General features: G+C 51.7%; 15 non-coding genes across 15 annotated transcripts; all 15 read left to right on the top strand.

The window, feature by feature from the left end:
* LOC126313095 (5S ribosomal RNA) lies at positions 1-119 on the top strand. The gene has a single exon (XR_007554979.1). It is a non-coding gene; the product is annotated as a 5S ribosomal RNA (ribosomal RNA).
* Positions 120-1,389: 1,270 nt separating this feature from the next.
* On the top strand, positions 1,390-1,508 carry LOC126313094 (5S ribosomal RNA). The gene has a single exon (XR_007554978.1). It is a non-coding gene; the product is annotated as a 5S ribosomal RNA (ribosomal RNA).
* A 1,270-nt stretch (positions 1,509-2,778) lies between these two features.
* LOC126313126 (5S ribosomal RNA) lies at positions 2,779-2,897 on the top strand. The gene has a single exon (XR_007555007.1). It is a non-coding gene; the product is annotated as a 5S ribosomal RNA (ribosomal RNA).
* Positions 2,898-4,167: 1,270 nt separating this feature from the next.
* On the top strand, positions 4,168-4,286 carry LOC126313125 (5S ribosomal RNA). The gene has a single exon (XR_007555006.1). It is a non-coding gene; the product is annotated as a 5S ribosomal RNA (ribosomal RNA).
* Positions 4,287-5,556: 1,270 nt separating this feature from the next.
* Positions 5,557-5,675, top strand: LOC126313093 (5S ribosomal RNA). Its single transcript, XR_007554977.1, has one exon. It is a non-coding gene; the product is annotated as a 5S ribosomal RNA (ribosomal RNA).
* A 1,270-nt stretch (positions 5,676-6,945) lies between these two features.
* LOC126313124 (5S ribosomal RNA) lies at positions 6,946-7,064 on the top strand. The gene has a single exon (XR_007555005.1). It is a non-coding gene; the product is annotated as a 5S ribosomal RNA (ribosomal RNA).
* A 1,270-nt stretch (positions 7,065-8,334) lies between these two features.
* On the top strand, positions 8,335-8,453 carry LOC126313092 (5S ribosomal RNA). The gene has a single exon (XR_007554976.1). It is a non-coding gene; the product is annotated as a 5S ribosomal RNA (ribosomal RNA).
* Positions 8,454-9,723: 1,270 nt separating this feature from the next.
* On the top strand, positions 9,724-9,842 carry LOC126313090 (5S ribosomal RNA). The gene has a single exon (XR_007554974.1). It is a non-coding gene; the product is annotated as a 5S ribosomal RNA (ribosomal RNA).
* Positions 9,843-11,112: 1,270 nt separating this feature from the next.
* LOC126313089 (5S ribosomal RNA) lies at positions 11,113-11,231 on the top strand. Its single transcript, XR_007554973.1, has one exon. It is a non-coding gene; the product is annotated as a 5S ribosomal RNA (ribosomal RNA).
* A 1,270-nt stretch (positions 11,232-12,501) lies between these two features.
* LOC126313088 (5S ribosomal RNA) lies at positions 12,502-12,620 on the top strand. Its single transcript, XR_007554972.1, has one exon. It is a non-coding gene; the product is annotated as a 5S ribosomal RNA (ribosomal RNA).
* A 1,270-nt stretch (positions 12,621-13,890) lies between these two features.
* LOC126313087 (5S ribosomal RNA) lies at positions 13,891-14,009 on the top strand. The gene has a single exon (XR_007554971.1). It is a non-coding gene; the product is annotated as a 5S ribosomal RNA (ribosomal RNA).
* A 1,271-nt stretch (positions 14,010-15,280) lies between these two features.
* Positions 15,281-15,399, top strand: LOC126313086 (5S ribosomal RNA). Its single transcript, XR_007554970.1, has one exon. It is a non-coding gene; the product is annotated as a 5S ribosomal RNA (ribosomal RNA).
* A 1,271-nt stretch (positions 15,400-16,670) lies between these two features.
* Positions 16,671-16,789, top strand: LOC126313084 (5S ribosomal RNA). The gene has a single exon (XR_007554969.1). It is a non-coding gene; the product is annotated as a 5S ribosomal RNA (ribosomal RNA).
* Positions 16,790-18,060: 1,271 nt separating this feature from the next.
* On the top strand, positions 18,061-18,179 carry LOC126313083 (5S ribosomal RNA). Its single transcript, XR_007554968.1, has one exon. It is a non-coding gene; the product is annotated as a 5S ribosomal RNA (ribosomal RNA).
* A 1,270-nt stretch (positions 18,180-19,449) lies between these two features.
* Positions 19,450-19,568, top strand: LOC126313082 (5S ribosomal RNA). The gene has a single exon (XR_007554967.1). It is a non-coding gene; the product is annotated as a 5S ribosomal RNA (ribosomal RNA).
* The last annotated feature ends 668 nt before the right edge of the window (positions 19,569-20,236 follow it).

The following is a 20,236-nucleotide window of genomic DNA, read 5'->3' as shown; positions in this document are numbered from 1 at the left end:
GCCAACGGCCATACCATGTTGAATACACCGGTTCTCGTCCGATCACCGAAGTTAAGCAACATCGGGCCCGGTTAGTACTTGGATGGGTGACCGCCTGGGAACACCGGGTGCTGTTGGCTCCCTCTCTCTTTTTAGATTGTACGTCACTACACCTGCCAGCCCTCTTTTCATACAAACTCTCAGGTGCGACAAAGATGCTTCCACAAGCATTTTAAACTACTGTATTAAACGTAAGATGCGAAATTACAGTAATGAACTCAGTTTGAACAAGAAAGCGCGGAGGAAGAGTGCTAGGAAGTCGTTGAAAATAACGAAACACTGCGAATCGACAGATGTGCTCTTGAAATGCGTCAGAGCCTACTGTTTTGTAGGAGCGCTAAATTCCAAAAACTAACTACATTAAAAAAAACCTGTTCCTGTCCGACCACCGAAGATAAGCAACAACGTTAGTATTCGGATCGGCGACCGCCTGGGAACTCTGGCTGTCTTCATTTCTTGCTTTCTTGTCGCTACCCCTGCCAGCCCTTTTTTCATGCTACCTTTCTCATGTGACAAAGATGCTTCCATACTGATTTTAAACTATCGTAAGATACGATATTAAGGAACTCAGTTTGAAAAGAGTGCGCCAAGGAAGACTTCCAAAGAGTCTCTGGAAATAACAAAACAGTATGAAGTGACAGAAATGTTGTGAAAAACGTCAGGGCATATTGTTTTGTAGCAGTGCACAAAGGCAAATTTGTAAACAAAAATTTACCTTTCGTCGCTACAAGAGAGGGATACTTTGTCCAACAGCCTGTGTCTTGTGTGCATGTTTTCGCACCTTTCCACGGCACGGCGCAGCACAGAGCTGCTCTGGTAGCTCCGAACGGCCGCACACGGCGCCTCGGACACGCCGGTTCGGCCCGCGCCCATCTCGCAGATGATTCTCGTGCTTGTGCTGTCATACGGACCGCGACCCGAGCGGCAGCGAGCGGCAGTCGAGCAAAGTCGGGACAAGTCGGGACGGAAGGGGACAGCCGAGAATGCACCGTGCGAATTACGCAAATATCTGGAAGCGCGACGCGTGTCAGGCAGGTAAGAACGCTTCCCTCGGTCCAGCACGACACTGCCACACCCCGCGCAGTCCCCAAGCCGCCCGGCCGCGCGCAAGCCCTGCGCCGGATAACGATAACAAGGTGCGTCTCCCGCGAGTGTCGGAGGCCGCACGAACCAAACGAATGACAGGCGGTGCAACGAGCAGCTGTGTTGTGCGTCCGACCCACGTGGCGGCGCGTCGCCTTCGAGGTGGAAGGACGTGCTTTGCGTCAAATGTGCCACCGAAAACAGCGATTGCGTGTGTTAGGAGGAGAGGCGAAGCCTTCTTCTGCCGTGCAGCTACAGTATAAGGACGCCAACGGCCATACCATGTTGAATACACCGGTTCTCGTCCGATCACCGAAGTTAAGCAACATCGGGCCCGGTTAGTACTTGGATGGGTGACCGCCTGGGAACACCGGGTGCTGTTGGCTCCCTCTCTCTTTTTAGATTGTACGTCACTACACCTGCCAGCCCTCTTTTCATACAAACTCTCAGGTGCGACAAAGATGCTTCCACAAGCATTTTAAACTACTGTATTAAACGTAAGATGCGAAATTACAGTAATGAACTCAGTTTGAACAAGAAAGCGCGGAGGAAGAGTGCTAGGAAGTCGTTGAAAATAACGAAACACTGCGAATCGACAGATGTGCTCTTGAAATGCGTCAGAGCCTACTGTTTTGTAGGAGCGCTAAATTCCAAAAACTAACTACATTAAAAAAAACCTGTTCCTGTCCGACCACCGAAGATAAGCAACAACGTTAGTATTCGGATCGGCGACCGCCTGGGAACTCTGGCTGTCTTCATTTCTTGCTTTCTTGTCGCTACCCCTGCCAGCCCTTTTTTCATGCTACCTTTCTCATGTGACAAAGATGCTTCCATACTGATTTTAAACTATCGTAAGATACGATATTAAGGAACTCAGTTTGAAAAGAGTGCGCCAAGGAAGACTTCCAAAGAGTCTCTGGAAATAACAAAACAGTATGAAGTGACAGAAATGTTGTGAAAAACGTCAGGGCATATTGTTTTGTAGCAGTGCACAAAGGCAAATTTGTAAACAAAAATTTACCTTTCGTCGCTACAAGAGAGGGATACTTTGTCCAACAGCCTGTGTCTTGTGTGCATGTTTTCGCACCTTTCCACGGCACGGCGCAGCACAGAGCTGCTCTGGTAGCTCCGAACGGCCGCACACGGCGCCTCGGACACGCCGGTTCGGCCCGCGCCCATCTCGCAGATGATTCTCGTGCTTGTGCTGTCATACGGACCGCGACCCGAGCGGCAGCGAGCGGCAGTCGAGCAAAGTCGGGACAAGTCGGGACGGAAGGGGACAGCCGAGAATGCACCGTGCGAATTACGCAAATATCTGGAAGCGCGACGCGTGTCAGGCAGGTAAGAACGCTTCCCTCGGTCCAGCACGACACTGCCACACCCCGCGCAGTCCCCAAGCCGCCCGGCCGCGCGCAAGCCCTGCGCCGGATAACGATAACAAGGTGCGTCTCCCGCGAGTGTCGGAGGCCGCACGAACCAAACGAATGACAGGCGGTGCAACGAGCAGCTGTGTTGTGCGTCCGACCCACGTGGCGGCGCGTCGCCTTCGAGGTGGAAGGACGTGCTTTGCGTCAAATGTGCCACCGAAAACAGCGATTGCGTGTGTTAGGAGGAGAGGCGAAGCCTTCTTCTGCCGTGCAGCTACAGTATAAGGACGCCAACGGCCATACCATGTTGAATACACCGGTTCTCGTCCGATCACCGAAGTGAAGCAACATCGGGCCCGGTTAGTACTTGGATGGGTGACCGCCTGGGAACACCGGGTGCTGTTGGCTCCCTCTCTCTTTTTAGATTGTACGTCACTACACCTGCCAGCCCTCTTTTCATACAAACTCTCAGGTGCGACAAAGATGCTTCCACAAGCATTTTAAACTACTGTATTAAACGTAAGATGCGAAATTACAGTAATGAACTCAGTTTGAACAAGAAAGCGCGGAGGAAGAGTGCTAGGAAGTCGTTGAAAATAACGAAACACTGCGAATCGACAGATGTGCTCTTGAAATGCGTCAGAGCCTACTGTTTTGTAGGAGCGCTAAATTCCAAAAACTAACTACATTAAAAAAAACCTGTTCCTGTCCGACCACCGAAGATAAGCAACAACGTTAGTATTCGGATCGGCGACCGCCTGGGAACTCTGGCTGTCTTCATTTCTTGCTTTCTTGTCGCTACCCCTGCCAGCCCTTTTTTCATGCTACCTTTCTCATGTGACAAAGATGCTTCCATACTGATTTTAAACTATCGTAAGATACGATATTAAGGAACTCAGTTTGAAAAGAGTGCGCCAAGGAAGACTTCCAAAGAGTCTCTGGAAATAACAAAACAGTATGAAGTGACAGAAATGTTGTGAAAAACGTCAGGGCATATTGTTTTGTAGCAGTGCACAAAGGCAAATTTGTAAACAAAAATTTACCTTTCGTCGCTACAAGAGAGGGATACTTTGTCCAACAGCCTGTGTCTTGTGTGCATGTTTTCGCACCTTTCCACGGCACGGCGCAGCACAGAGCTGCTCTGGTAGCTCCGAACGGCCGCACACGGCGCCTCGGACACGCCGGTTCGGCCCGCGCCCATCTCGCAGATGATTCTCGTGCTTGTGCTGTCATACGGACCGCGACCCGAGCGGCAGCGAGCGGCAGTCGAGCAAAGTCGGGACAAGTCGGGACGGAAGGGGACAGCCGAGAATGCACCGTGCGAATTACGCAAATATCTGGAAGCGCGACGCGTGTCAGGCAGGTAAGAACGCTTCCCTCGGTCCAGCACGACACTGCCACACCCCGCGCAGTCCCCAAGCCGCCCGGCCGCGCGCAAGCCCTGCGCCGGATAACGATAACAAGGTGCGTCTCCCGCGAGTGTCGGAGGCCGCACGAACCAAACGAATGACAGGCGGTGCAACGAGCAGCTGTGTTGTGCGTCCGACCCACGTGGCGGCGCGTCGCCTTCGAGGTGGAAGGACGTGCTTTGCGTCAAATGTGCCACCGAAAACAGCGATTGCGTGTGTTAGGAGGAGAGGCGAAGCCTTCTTCTGCCGTGCAGCTACAGTATAAGGACGCCAACGGCCATACCATGTTGAATACACCGGTTCTCGTCCGATCACCGAAGTGAAGCAACATCGGGCCCGGTTAGTACTTGGATGGGTGACCGCCTGGGAACACCGGGTGCTGTTGGCTCCCTCTCTCTTTTTAGATTGTACGTCACTACACCTGCCAGCCCTCTTTTCATACAAACTCTCAGGTGCGACAAAGATGCTTCCACAAGCATTTTAAACTACTGTATTAAACGTAAGATGCGAAATTACAGTAATGAACTCAGTTTGAACAAGAAAGCGCGGAGGAAGAGTGCTAGGAAGTCGTTGAAAATAACGAAACACTGCGAATCGACAGATGTGCTCTTGAAATGCGTCAGAGCCTACTGTTTTGTAGGAGCGCTAAATTCCAAAAACTAACTACATTAAAAAAAACCTGTTCCTGTCCGACCACCGAAGATAAGCAACAACGTTAGTATTCGGATCGGCGACCGCCTGGGAACTCTGGCTGTCTTCATTTCTTGCTTTCTTGTCGCTACCCCTGCCAGCCCTTTTTTCATGCTACCTTTCTCATGTGACAAAGATGCTTCCATACTGATTTTAAACTATCGTAAGATACGATATTAAGGAACTCAGTTTGAAAAGAGTGCGCCAAGGAAGACTTCCAAAGAGTCTCTGGAAATAACAAAACAGTATGAAGTGACAGAAATGTTGTGAAAAACGTCAGGGCATATTGTTTTGTAGCAGTGCACAAAGGCAAATTTGTAAACAAAAATTTACCTTTCGTCGCTACAAGAGAGGGATACTTTGTCCAACAGCCTGTGTCTTGTGTGCATGTTTTCGCACCTTTCCACGGCACGGCGCAGCACAGAGCTGCTCTGGTAGCTCCGAACGGCCGCACACGGCGCCTCGGACACGCCGGTTCGGCCCGCGCCCATCTCGCAGATGATTCTCGTGCTTGTGCTGTCATACGGACCGCGACCCGAGCGGCAGCGAGCGGCAGTCGAGCAAAGTCGGGACAAGTCGGGACGGAAGGGGACAGCCGAGAATGCACCGTGCGAATTACGCAAATATCTGGAAGCGCGACGCGTGTCAGGCAGGTAAGAACGCTTCCCTCGGTCCAGCACGACACTGCCACACCCCGCGCAGTCCCCAAGCCGCCCGGCCGCGCGCAAGCCCTGCGCCGGATAACGATAACAAGGTGCGTCTCCCGCGAGTGTCGGAGGCCGCACGAACCAAACGAATGACAGGCGGTGCAACGAGCAGCTGTGTTGTGCGTCCGACCCACGTGGCGGCGCGTCGCCTTCGAGGTGGAAGGACGTGCTTTGCGTCAAATGTGCCACCGAAAACAGCGATTGCGTGTGTTAGGAGGAGAGGCGAAGCCTTCTTCTGCCGTGCAGCTACAGTATAAGGACGCCAACGGCCATACCATGTTGAATACACCGGTTCTCGTCCGATCACCGAAGTTAAGCAACATCGGGCCCGGTTAGTACTTGGATGGGTGACCGCCTGGGAACACCGGGTGCTGTTGGCTCCCTCTCTCTTTTTAGATTGTACGTCACTACACCTGCCAGCCCTCTTTTCATACAAACTCTCAGGTGCGACAAAGATGCTTCCACAAGCATTTTAAACTACTGTATTAAACGTAAGATGCGAAATTACAGTAATGAACTCAGTTTGAACAAGAAAGCGCGGAGGAAGAGTGCTAGGAAGTCGTTGAAAATAACGAAACACTGCGAATCGACAGATGTGCTCTTGAAATGCGTCAGAGCCTACTGTTTTGTAGGAGCGCTAAATTCCAAAAACTAACTACATTAAAAAAAACCTGTTCCTGTCCGACCACCGAAGATAAGCAACAACGTTAGTATTCGGATCGGCGACCGCCTGGGAACTCTGGCTGTCTTCATTTCTTGCTTTCTTGTCGCTACCCCTGCCAGCCCTTTTTTCATGCTACCTTTCTCATGTGACAAAGATGCTTCCATACTGATTTTAAACTATCGTAAGATACGATATTAAGGAACTCAGTTTGAAAAGAGTGCGCCAAGGAAGACTTCCAAAGAGTCTCTGGAAATAACAAAACAGTATGAAGTGACAGAAATGTTGTGAAAAACGTCAGGGCATATTGTTTTGTAGCAGTGCACAAAGGCAAATTTGTAAACAAAAATTTACCTTTCGTCGCTACAAGAGAGGGATACTTTGTCCAACAGCCTGTGTCTTGTGTGCATGTTTTCGCACCTTTCCACGGCACGGCGCAGCACAGAGCTGCTCTGGTAGCTCCGAACGGCCGCACACGGCGCCTCGGACACGCCGGTTCGGCCCGCGCCCATCTCGCAGATGATTCTCGTGCTTGTGCTGTCATACGGACCGCGACCCGAGCGGCAGCGAGCGGCAGTCGAGCAAAGTCGGGACAAGTCGGGACGGAAGGGGACAGCCGAGAATGCACCGTGCGAATTACGCAAATATCTGGAAGCGCGACGCGTGTCAGGCAGGTAAGAACGCTTCCCTCGGTCCAGCACGACACTGCCACACCCCGCGCAGTCCCCAAGCCGCCCGGCCGCGCGCAAGCCCTGCGCCGGATAACGATAACAAGGTGCGTCTCCCGCGAGTGTCGGAGGCCGCACGAACCAAACGAATGACAGGCGGTGCAACGAGCAGCTGTGTTGTGCGTCCGACCCACGTGGCGGCGCGTCGCCTTCGAGGTGGAAGGACGTGCTTTGCGTCAAATGTGCCACCGAAAACAGCGATTGCGTGTGTTAGGAGGAGAGGCGAAGCCTTCTTCTGCCGTGCAGCCACAGTATAAGGACGCCAACGGCCATACCATGTTGAATACACCGGTTCTCGTCCGATCACCGAAGTGAAGCAACATCGGGCCCGGTTAGTACTTGGATGGGTGACCGCCTGGGAACACCGGGTGCTGTTGGCTCCCTCTCTCTTTTTAGATTGTACGTCACTACACCTGCCAGCCCTCTTTTCATACAAACTCTCAGGTGCGACAAAGATGCTTCCACAAGCATTTTAAACTACTGTATTAAACGTAAGATGCGAAATTACAGTAATGAACTCAGTTTGAACAAGAAAGCGCGGAGGAAGAGTGCTAGGAAGTCGTTGAAAATAACGAAACACTGCGAATCGACAGATGTGCTCTTGAAATGCGTCAGAGCCTACTGTTTTGTAGGAGCGCTAAATTCCAAAAACTAACTACATTAAAAAAAACCTGTTCCTGTCCGACCACCGAAGATAAGCAACAACGTTAGTATTCGGATCGGCGACCGCCTGGGAACTCTGGCTGTCTTCATTTCTTGCTTTCTTGTCGCTACCCCTGCCAGCCCTTTTTTCATGCTACCTTTCTCATGTGACAAAGATGCTTCCATACTGATTTTAAACTATCGTAAGATACGATATTAAGGAACTCAGTTTGAAAAGAGTGCGCCAAGGAAGACTTCCAAAGAGTCTCTGGAAATAACAAAACAGTATGAAGTGACAGAAATGTTGTGAAAAACGTCAGGGCATATTGTTTTGTAGCAGTGCACAAAGGCAAATTTGTAAACAAAAATTTACCTTTCGTCGCTACAAGAGAGGGATACTTTGTCCAACAGCCTGTGTCTTGTGTGCATGTTTTCGCACCTTTCCACGGCACGGCGCAGCACAGAGCTGCTCTGGTAGCTCCGAACGGCCGCACACGGCGCCTCGGACACGCCGGTTCGGCCCGCGCCCATCTCGCAGATGATTCTCGTGCTTGTGCTGTCATACGGACCGCGACCCGAGCGGCAGCGAGCGGCAGTCGAGCAAAGTCGGGACAAGTCGGGACGGAAGGGGACAGCCGAGAATGCACCGTGCGAATTACGCAAATATCTGGAAGCGCGACGCGTGTCAGGCAGGTAAGAACGCTTCCCTCGGTCCAGCACGACACTGCCACACCCCGCGCAGTCCCCAAGCCGCCCGGCCGCGCGCAAGCCCTGCGCCGGATAACGATAACAAGGTGCGTCTCCCGCGAGTGTCGGAGGCCGCACGAACCAAACGAATGACAGGCGGTGCAACGAGCAGCTGTGTTGTGCGTCCGACCCACGTGGCGGCGCGTCGCCTTCGAGGTGGAAGGACGTGCTTTGCGTCAAATGTGCCACCGAAAACAGCGATTGCGTGTGTTAGGAGGAGAGGCGAAGCCTTCTTCTGCCGTGCAGCTACAGTATAAGGACGCCAACGGCCATACCATGTTGAATACACCGGTTCTCGTCCGATCACCGAAGTTAAGCAACATCGGGCCCGGTTAGTACTTGGATGGGTGACCGCCTGGGAACACCGGGTGCTGTTGGCTCCCTCTCTCTTTTTAGATTGTACGTCACTACACCTGCCAGCCCTCTTTTCATACAAACTCTCAGGTGCGACAAAGATGCTTCCACAAGCATTTTAAACTACTGTATTAAACGTAAGATGCGAAATTACAGTAATGAACTCAGTTTGAACAAGAAAGCGCGGAGGAAGAGTGCTAGGAAGTCGTTGAAAATAACGAAACACTGCGAATCGACAGATGTGCTCTTGAAATGCGTCAGAGCCTACTGTTTTGTAGGAGCGCTAAATTCCAAAAACTAACTACATTAAAAAAAACCTGTTCCTGTCCGACCACCGAAGATAAGCAACAACGTTAGTATTCGGATCGGCGACCGCCTGGGAACTCTGGCTGTCTTCATTTCTTGCTTTCTTGTCGCTACCCCTGCCAGCCCTTTTTTCATGCTACCTTTCTCATGTGACAAAGATGCTTCCATACTGATTTTAAACTATCGTAAGATACGATATTAAGGAACTCAGTTTGAAAAGAGTGCGCCAAGGAAGACTTCCAAAGAGTCTCTGGAAATAACAAAACAGTATGAAGTGACAGAAATGTTGTGAAAAACGTCAGGGCATATTGTTTTGTAGCAGTGCACAAAGGCAAATTTGTAAACAAAAATTTACCTTTCGTCGCTACAAGAGAGGGATACTTTGTCCAACAGCCTGTGTCTTGTGTGCATGTTTTCGCACCTTTCCACGGCACGGCGCAGCACAGAGCTGCTCTGGTAGCTCCGAACGGCCGCACACGGCGCCTCGGACACGCCGGTTCGGCCCGCGCCCATCTCGCAGATGATTCTCGTGCTTGTGCTGTCATACGGACCGCGACCCGAGCGGCAGCGAGCGGCAGTCGAGCAAAGTCGGGACAAGTCGGGACGGAAGGGGACAGCCGAGAATGCACCGTGCGAATTACGCAAATATCTGGAAGCGCGACGCGTGTCAGGCAGGTAAGAACGCTTCCCTCGGTCCAGCACGACACTGCCACACCCCGCGCAGTCCCCAAGCCGCCCGGCCGCGCGCAAACCCTGCGCCGGATAACGATAACAAGGTGCGTCTCCCGCGAGTGTCGGAGGCCGCACGAACCAAACGAATGACAGGCGGTGCAACGAGCAGCTGTGTTGTGCGTCCGACCCACGTGGCGGCGCGTCGCCTTCGAGGTGGAAGGACGTGCTTTGCGTCAAATGTGCCACCGAAAACAGCGATTGCGTGTGTTAGGAGGAGAGGCGAAGCCTTCTTCTGCCGTGCAGCTACAGTATAAGGACGCCAACGGCCATACCATGTTGAATACACCGGTTCTCGTCCGATCACCGAAGTTAAGCAACATCGGGCCCGGTTAGTACTTGGATGGGTGACCGCCTGGGAACACCGGGTGCTGTTGGCTCCCTCTCTCTTTTTAGATTGTACGTCACTACACCTGCCAGCCCTCTTTTCATACAAACTCTCAGGTGCGACAAAGATGCTTCCACAAGCATTTTAAACTACTGTATTAAACGTAAGATGCGAAATTACAGTAATGAACTCAGTTTGAACAAGAAAGCGCGGAGGAAGAGTGCTAGGAAGTCGTTGAAAATAACGAAACACTGCGAATCGACAGATGTGCTCTTGAAATGCGTCAGAGCCTACTGTTTTGTAGGAGCGCTAAATTCCAAAAACTAACTACATTAAAAAAAACCTGTTCCTGTCCGACCACCGAAGATAAGCAACAACGTTAGTATTCGGATCGGCGACCGCCTGGGAACTCTGGCTGTCTTCATTTCTTGCTTTCTTGTCGCTACCCCTGCCAGCCCTTTTTTCATGCTACCTTTCTCATGTGACAAAGATGCTTCCATACTGATTTTAAACTATCGTAAGATACGATATTAAGGAACTCAGTTTGAAAAGAGTGCGCCAAGGAAGACTTCCAAAGAGTCTCTGGAAATAACAAAACAGTATGAAGTGACAGAAATGTTGTGAAAAACGTCAGGGCATATTGTTTTGTAGCAGTGCACAAAGGCAAATTTGTAAACAAAAATTTACCTTTCGTCGCTACAAGAGAGGGATACTTTGTCCAACAGCCTGTGTCTTGTGTGCATGTTTTCGCACCTTTCCACGGCACGGCGCAGCACAGAGCTGCTCTGGTAGCTCCGAACGGCCGCACACGGCGCCTCGGACACGCCGGTTCGGCCCGCGCCCATCTCGCAGATGATTCTCGTGCTTGTGCTGTCATACGGACCGCGACCCGAGCGGCAGCGAGCGGCAGTCGAGCAAAGTCGGGACAAGTCGGGACGGAAGGGGACAGCCGAGAATGCACCGTGCGAATTACGCAAATATCTGGAAGCGCGACGCGTGTCAGGCAGGTAAGAACGCTTCCCTCGGTCCAGCACGACACTGCCACACCCCGCGCAGTCCCCAAGCCGCCCGGCCGCGCGCAAGCCCTGCGCCGGATAACGATAACAAGGTGCGTCTCCCGCGAGTGTCGGAGGCCGCACGAACCAAACGAATGACAGGCGGTGCAACGAGCAGCTGTGTTGTGCGTCCGACCCACGTGGCGGCGCGTCGCCTTCGAGGTGGAAGGACGTGCTTTGCGTCAAATGTGCCACCGAAAACAGCGATTGCGTGTGTTAGGAGGAGAGGCGAAGCCTTCTTCTGCCGTGCAGCTACAGTATAAGGACGCCAACGGCCATACCATGTTGAATACACCGGTTCTCGTCCGATCACCGAAGTTAAGCAACATCGGGCCCGGTTAGTACTTGGATGGGTGACCGCCTGGGAACACCGGGTGCTGTTGGCTCCCTCTCTCTTTTTAGATTGTACGTCACTACACCTGCCAGCCCTCTTTTCATACAAACTCTCAGGTGCGACAAAGATGCTTCCACAAGCATTTTAAACTACTGTATTAAACGTAAGATGCGAAATTACAGTAATGAACTCAGTTTGAACAAGAAAGCGCGGAGGAAGAGTGCTAGGAAGTCGTTGAAAATAACGAAACACTGCGAATCGACAGATGTGCTCTTGAAATGCGTCAGAGCCTACTGTTTTGTAGGAGCGCTAAATTCCAAAAACTAACTACATTAAAAAAAACCTGTTCCTGTCCGACCACCGAAGATAAGCAACAACGTTAGTATTCGGATCGGCGACCGCCTGGGAACTCTGGCTGTCTTCATTTCTTGCTTTCTTGTCGCTACCCCTGCCAGCCCTTTTTTCATGCTACCTTTCTCATGTGACAAAGATGCTTCCATACTGATTTTAAACTATCGTAAGATACGATATTAAGGAACTCAGTTTGAAAAGAGTGCGCCAAGGAAGACTTCCAAAGAGTCTCTGGAAATAACAAAACAGTATGAAGTGACAGAAATGTTGTGAAAAACGTCAGGGCATATTGTTTTGTAGCAGTGCACAAAGGCAAATTTGTAAACAAAAATTTACCTTTCGTCGCTACAAGAGAGGGATACTTTGTCCAACAGCCTGTGTCTTGTGTGCATGTTTTCGCACCTTTCCACGGCACGGCGCAGCACAGAGCTGCTCTGGTAGCTCCGAACGGCCGCACACGGCGCCTCGGACACGCCGGTTCGGCCCGCGCCCATCTCGCAGATGATTCTCGTGCTTGTGCTGTCATACGGACCGCGACCCGAGCGGCAGCGAGCGGCAGTCGAGCAAAGTCGGGACAAGTCGGGACGGAAGGGGACAGCTGAGAATGCACCGTGCGAATTACGCAAATATCTGGAAGCGCGACGCGTGTCAGGCAGGTAAGAACGCTTCCCTCGGTCCAGCACGACACTGCCACACCCCGCGCAGTCCCCAAGCCGCCCGGCCGCGCGCAAGCCCTGCGCCGGATAACGATAACAAGGTGCGTCTCCCGCGAGTGTCGGAGGCCGCACGAACCAAACGAATGACAGGCGGTGCAACGAGCAGCTGTGTTGTGCGTCCGACCCACGTGGCGGCGCGTCGCCTTCGAGGTGGAAGGACGTGCTTTGCGTCAAATGTGCCACCGAAAACAGCGATTGCGTGTGTTAGGAGGAGAGGCGAAGCCTTCTTCTGCCGTGCAGCTACAGTATAAGGACGCCAACGGCCATACCATGTTGAATACACCGGTTCTCGTCCGATCACCGAAGTTAAGCAACATCGGGCCCGGTTAGTACTTGGATGGGTGACCGCCTGGGAACACCGGGTGCTGTTGGCTCCCTCTCTCTTTTTAGATTGTACGTCACTACACCTGCCAGCCCTCTTTTCATACAAACTCTCAGGTGCGACAAAGATGCTTCCACAAGCATTTTAAACTACTGTATTAAACGTAAGATGCGAAATTACAGTAATGAACTCAGTTTGAACAAGAAAGCGCGGAGGAAGAGTGCTAGGAAGTCGTTGAAAATAACGAAACACTGCGAATCGACAGATGTGCTCTTGAAATGCGTCAGAGCCTACTGTTTTGTAGGAGCGCTAAATTCCAAAAACTAACTACATTAAAAAAAACCTGTTCCTGTCCGACCACCGAAGATAAGCAACAACGTTAGTATTCGGATCGGCGACCGCCTGGGAACTCTGGCTGTCTTCATTTCTTGCTTTCTTGTCGCTACCCCTGCCAGCCCTTTTTTCATGCTACCTTTCTCATGTGACAAAGATGCTTCCATACTGATTTTAAACTATCGTAAGATACGATATTAAGGAACTCAGTTTGAAAAGAGTGCGCCAAGGAAGACTTCCAAAGAGTCTCTGGAAATAACAAAACAGTATGAAGTGACAGAAATGTTGTGAAAAACGTCAGGGCATATTGTTTTGTAGCAGTGCACAAAGGCAAATTTGTAAACAAAAATTTACCTTTCGTCGCTACAAGAGAGGGATACTTTGTCCAACAGCCTGTGTCTTGTGTGCATGTTTTCGCACCTTTCCACGGCACGGCGCAGCACAGAGCTGCTCTGGTAGCTCCGAACGGCCGCACACGGCGCCTCGGACACGCCGGTTCGGCCCGCGCCCATCTCGCAGATGATTCTCGTGCTTGTGCTGTCATACGGACCGCGACCCGAGCGGCAGCGAGCGGCAGTCGAGCAAAGTCGGGACAAGTCGGGACGGAAGGGGACAGCCGAGAATGCACCGTGCGAATTACGCAAATATCTGGAAGCGCGACGCGTGTCAGGCAGGTAAGAACGCTTCCCTCGGTCCAGCACGACACTGCCACACCCCGCGCAGTCCCCAAGCCGCCCGGCCGCGCGCAAGCCCTGCGCCGGATAACGATAACAAGGTGCGTCTCCCGCGAGTGTCGGAGGCCGCACGAACCAAACGAATGACAGGCGGTGCAACGAGCAGCTGTGTTGTGCGTCCGACCCACGTGGCGGCGCGTCGCCTTCGAGGTGGAAGGACGTGCTTTGCGTCAAATGTGCCACCGAAAACAGCGATTGCGTGTGTTAGGAGGAGAGGCGAAGCCTTCTTCTGCCGTGCAGCTACAGTATAAGGACGCCAACGGCCATACCATGTTGAATACACCGGTTCTCGTCCGATCACCGAAGTTAAGCAACATCGGGCCCGGTTAGTACTTGGATGGGTGACCGCCTGGGAACACCGGGTGCTGTTGGCTCCCTCTCTCTTTTTAGATTGTACGTCACTACACCTGCCAGCCCTCTTTTCATACAAACTCTCAGGTGCGACAAAGATGCTTCCACAAGCATTTTAAACTACTGTATTAAACGTAAGATGCGAAATTACAGTAATGAACTCAGTTTGAACAAGAAAGCGCGGAGGAAGAGTGCTAGGAAGTCGTTGAAAATAACGAAACACTGCGAATCGACAGATGTGCTCTTGAAATGCGTCAGAGCCTACTGTTTTGTAGGAGCGCTAAATTCCAAAAACTAACTACATTAAAAAAAAACCTGTTCCTGTCCGACCACCGAAGATAAGCAACAACGTTAGTATTCGGATCGGCGACCGCCTGGGAACTCTGGCTGTCTTCATTTCTTGCTTTCTTGTCGCTACCCCTGCCAGCCCTTTTTTCATGCTACCTTTCTCATGTGACAAAGATGCTTCCATACTGATTTTAAACTATCGTAAGATACGATATTAAGGAACTCAGTTTGAAAAGAGTGCGCCAAGGAAGACTTCCAAAGAGTCTCTGGAAATAACAAAACAGTATGAAGTGACAGAAATGTTGTGAAAAACGTCAGGGCATATTGTTTTGTAGCAGTGCACAAAGGCAAATTTGTAAACAAAAATTTACCTTTCGTCGCTACAAGAGAGGGATACTTTGTCCAACAGCCTGTGTCTTGTGTGCATGTTTTCGCACCTTTCCACGGCACGGCGCAGCACAGAGCTGCTCTGGTAGCTCCGAACGGCCGCACACGGCGCCTCGGACACGCCGGTTCGGCCCGCGCCCATCTCGCAGATGATTCTCGTGCTTGTGCTGTCATACGGACCGCGACCCGAGCGGCAGCGAGCGGCAGTCGAGCAAAGTCGGGACAAGTCGGGACGGAAGGGGACAGCCGAGAATGCACCGTGCGAATTACGCAAATATCTGGAAGCGCGACGCGTGTCAGGCAGGTAAGAACGCTTCCCTCGGTCCAGCACGACACTGCCACACCCCGCGCAGTCCCCAAGCCGCCCGGCCGCGCGCAAGCCCTGCGCCGGATAACGATAACAAGGTGCGTCTCCCGCGAGTGTCGGAGGCCGCACGAACCAAACGAATGACAGGCGGTGCAACGAGCAGCTGTGTTGTGCGTCCGACCCACGTGGCGGCGCGTCGCCTTCGAGGTGGAAGGACGTGCTTTGCGTCAAATGTGCCACCGAAAACAGCGATTGCGTGTGTTAGGAGGAGAGGCGAAGCCTTCTTCTGCCGTGCAGCTACAGTATAAGGACGCCAACGGCCATACCATGTTGAATACACCGGTTCTCGTCCGATCACCGAAGTTAAGCAACATCGGGCCCGGTTAGTACTTGGATGGGTGACCGCCTGGGAACACCGGGTGCTGTTGGCTCCCTCTCTCTTTTTAGATTGTACGTCACTACACCTGCCAGCCCTCTTTTCATACAAACTCTCAGGTGCGACAAAGATGCTTCCACAAGCATTTTAAACTACTGTATTAAACGTAAGATGCGAAATTACAGTAATGAACTCAGTTTGAACAAGAAAGCGCGGAGGAAGAGTGCTAGGAAGTCGTTGAAAATAACGAAACACTGCGAATCGACAGATGTGCTCTTGAAATGCGTCAGAGCCTACTGTTTTGTAGGAGCGCTAAATTCCAAAAACTAACTACATTAAAAAAAAACCTGTTCCTGTCCGACCACCGAAGATAAGCAACAACGTTAGTATTCGGATCGGCGACCGCCTGGGAACTCTGGCTGTCTTCATTTCTTGCTTTCTTGTCGCTACCCCTGCCAGCCCTTTTTTCATGCTACCTTTCTCATGTGACAAAGATGCTTCCATACTGATTTTAAACTATCGTAAGATACGATATTAAGGAACTCAGTTTGAAAAGAGTGCGCCAAGGAAGACTTCCAAAGAGTCTCTGGAAATAACAAAACAGTATGAAGTGACAGAAATGTTGTGAAAAACGTCAGGGCATATTGTTTTGTAGCAGTGCACAAAGGCAAATTTGTAAACAAAAATTTACCTTTCGTCGCTACAAGAGAGGGATACTTTGTCCAACAGCCTGTGTCTTGTGTGCATGTTTTCGCACCTTTCCACGGCACGGCGCAGCACAGAGCTGCTCTGGTAGCTCCGAACGGCCGCACACGGCGCCTCGGACACGCCGGTTCGGCCCGCGCCCATCTCGCAGATGATTCTCGTGCTTGTGCTGTCATACGGACCGCGACCCGAGCGGCAGCGAGCGGCAGTCGAGCAAAGTCGGGACAAGTCGGGACGGAAGGGGACAGCCGAGAATGCACCGTGCGAATTACGCAAATATCTGGAAGCGCGACGCGTGTCAGGCAGGTAAGAACGCTTCCCTCGGTCCAGCACGACACTGCCACACCCCGCGCAGTCCCCAAGCCGCCCGGCCGCGCGCAAGCCCTGCGCCGGATAACGATAACAAGGTGCGTCTCCCGCGAGTGTCGGAGGCCGCACGAACCAAACGAATGACAGGCGGTGCAACGAGCAGCTGTGTTGTGCGTCCGACCCACGTGGCGGCGCGTCGCCTTCGAGGTGGAAGGACGTGCTTTGCGTCAAATGTGCCACCGAAAACAGCGATTGCGTGTGTTAGGAGGAGAGGCGAAGCCTTCTTCTGCCGTGCAGCTACAGTATAAGGACGCCAACGGCCATACCATGTTGAATACACCGGTTCTCGTCCGATCACCGAAGTTAAGCAACATCGGGCCCGGTTAGTACTTGGATGGGTGACCGCCTGGGAACACCGGGTGCTGTTGGCTCCCTCTCTCTTTTTAGATTGTACGTCACTACACCTGCCAGCCCTCTTTTCATACAAACTCTCAGGTGCGACAAAGATGCTTCCACAAGCATTTTAAACTACTGTATTAAACGTAAGATGCGAAATTACAGTAATGAACTCAGTTTGAACAAGAAAGCGCGGAGGAAGAGTGCTAGGAAGTCGTTGAAAATAACGAAACACTGCGAATCGACAGATGTGCTCTTGAAATGCGTCAGAGCCTACTGTTTTGTAGGAGCGCTAAATTCCAAAAACTAACTACATTAAAAAAAAACCTGTTCCTGTCCGACCACCGAAGATAAGCAACAACGTTAGTATTCGGATCGGCGACCGCCTGGGAACTCTGGCTGTCTTCATTTCTTGCTTTCTTGTCGCTACCCCTGCCAGCCCTTTTTTCATGCTACCTTTCTCATGTGACAAAGATGCTTCCATACTGATTTTAAACTATCGTAAGATACGATATTAAGAAACTCAGTTTGAAAAGAGTGCGCCAAGGAAGACTTCCAAAGAGTCTCTGGAAATAACAAAACAGTATGAAGTGACAGAAATGTTGTGAAAAACGTCAGGGCATATTGTTTTGTAGCAGTGCACAAAGGCAAATTTGTAAACAAAAATTTACCTTTCGTCGCTACAAGAGAGGGATACTTTGTCCAACAGCCTGTGTCTTGTGTGCATGTTTTCGCACCTTTCCACGGCACGGCGCAGCACAGAGCTGCTCTGGTAGCTCCGAACGGCCGCACACGGCGCCTCGGACACGCCGGTTCGGCCCGCGCCCATCTCGCAGATGATTCTCGTGCTTGTGCTGTCATACGGACCGCGACCCGAGCGGCAGCGAGCGGCAGTCGAGCAAAGTCGGGACAAGTCGGGACGGAAGGGGACAGCCGAGAATGCACCGTGCGAATTACGCAAATATCTGGAAGCGCGACGCGTGTCAGGCAGGTAAGAACGCTTCCCTCGGTCCAGCACGACACTGCCACACCCCGCGCAGTCCCCAAGCCGCCCGGCCGCGCGCAAGCCCTGCGCCGGATAACGATAACAAGGTGCGTCTCCCGCGAGTGTCGGAGGCCGCACGAACCAAACGAATGACAGGCGGTGCAACGAGCAGCTGTGTTGTGCGTCCGACCCACGTGGCGGCGCGTCGCCTTCGAGGTGGAAGGACGTGCTTTGCGTCAAATGTGCCACCGAAAACAGCGATTGCGTGTGTTAGGAGGAGAGGCGAAGCCTTCTTCTGCCGTGCAGCTACAGTATAAGGACGCCAACGGCCATACCATGTTGAATACACCGGTTCTCGTCCGATCACCGAAGTTAAGCAACATCGGGCCCGGTTAGTACTTGGATGGGTGACCGCCTGGGAACACCGGGTGCTGTTGGCTCCCTCTCTCTTTTTAGATTGTACGTCACTACACCTGCCAGCCCTCTTTTCATACAAACTCTCAGGTGCGACAAAGATGCTTCCACAAGCATTTTAAACTACTGTATTAAACGTAAGATGCGAAATTACAGTAATGAACTCAGTTTGAACAAGAAAGCGCGGAGGAAGAGTGCTAGGAAGTCGTTGAAAATAACGAAACACTGCGAATCGACAGATGTGCTCTTGAAATGCGTCAGAGCCTACTGTTTTGTAGGAGCGCTAAATTCCAAAAACTAACTACATTAAAAAAAACCTGTTCCTGTCCGACCACCGAAGATAAGCAACAACGTTAGTATTCGGATCGGCGACCGCCTGGGAACTCTGGCTGTCTTCATTTCTTGCTTTCTTGTCGCTACCCCTGCCAGCCCTTTTTTCATGCTACCTTTCTCATGTGACAAAGATGCTTCCATACTGATTTTAAACTATCGTAAGATACGATATTAAGGAACTCAGTTTGAAAAGAGTGCGCCAAGGAAGACTTCCAAAGAGTCTCTGGAAATAACAAAACAGTATGAAGTGACAGAAATGTTGTGAAAAACGTCAGGGCATATTGTTTTGTAGCAGTGCACAAAGGCAAATTTGTAAACAAAAATTTACCTTTCGTCGCTACAAGAGAGGGATACTTTGTCCAACAGCCTGTGTCTTGTGTGCATGTTTTCGCACCTTTCCACGGCACGGCGCAGCACAGAGCTGCTCTGGTAGCTCCGAACGGCCGCACACGGCGCCTCGGACACGCCGGTTCGGCCCGCGCCCATCTCGCAGATGATTCTCGTGCTTGTGCTGTCATACGGACCGCGACCCGAGCGGCAGCGAGCGGCAGTCGAGCAAAGTCGGGACAAGTCGGGACGGAAGGGGACAGCCGAGAATGCACCGTGCGAATTACGCAAATATCTGGAAGCGCGACGCGTGTCAGGCAGGTAAGAACGCTTCCCTCGGTCCAGCACGACACTGCCACACCCCGCGCAGTCCCCAAGCCGCCCGGCCGCGCGCAAGCCCTGCGCCGGATAACGATAACAAGGTGCGTCTCCCGCGAGTGTCGGAGGCCGCACGAACCAAACGAATGACAGGCGGTGCAACGAGCAGCTGTGTTGTGCGTCCGACCCACGTGGCGGCGCGTCGCCTTCGAGGTGGAAGGACGTGCTTTGCGTCAAATGTGCCACCGAAAACAGCGATTGCGTGTGTTAGGAGGAGAGGCGAAGCCTTCTTCTGCCGTGCAGCTACAGTATAAGGACGCCAACGGCCATACCATGTTGAATACACCGGTTCTCGTCCGATCACCGAAGTTAAGCAACATCGGGCCCGGTTAGTACTTGGATGGGTGACCGCCTGGGAACACCGGGTGCTGTTGGCTCCCTCTCTCTTTTTAGATTGTACGTCACTACACCTGCCAGCCCTCTTTTCATACAAACTCTCAGGTGCGACAAAGATGCTTCCACAAGCATTTTAAACTACTGTATTAAACGTAAGATGCGAAATTACAGTAATGAACTCAGTTTGAACAAGAAAGCGCGGAGGAAGAGTGCTAGGAAGTCGTTGAAAATAACGAAACACTGCGAATCGACAGATGTGCTCTTGAAATGCGTCAGAGCCTACTGTTTTGTAGGAGCGCTAAATTCCAAAAACTAACTACATTAAAAAAAACCTGTTCCTGTCCGACCACCGAAGATAAGCAACAACGTTAGTATTCGGATCGGCGACCGCCTGGGAACTCTGGCTGTCTTCATTTCTTGCTTTCTTGTCGCTACCCCTGCCAGCCCTTTTTTCATGCTACCTTTCTCATGTGACAAAGATGCTTCCATACTGATTTTAAACTATCGTAAGATACGATATTAAGGAACTCAGTTTGAAAAGAGTGCGCCAAGGAAGACTTCCAAAGAGTCTCTGGAAATAACAAAACAGTATGAAGTGACAGAAATGTTGTGAAAAACGTCAGGGCATATTGTTTTGTAGCAGTGCACAAAGGCAAATTTGTAAACAAAAATTTACCTTTCGTCGCTACAAGAGAGGGATACTTTGTCC

Source organism: Schistocerca gregaria, unplaced genomic scaffold (assembly GCF_023897955.1).
Source record: "Schistocerca gregaria isolate iqSchGreg1 unplaced genomic scaffold, iqSchGreg1.2 ptg000462l, whole genome shotgun sequence".
NCBI lineage: Eukaryota > Metazoa > Arthropoda > Insecta > Orthoptera > Acrididae > Schistocerca > Schistocerca gregaria.
Note: the sequence above shows the minus strand (reverse complement) of the source record. Positions and strands in the feature narration are given on the sequence as shown.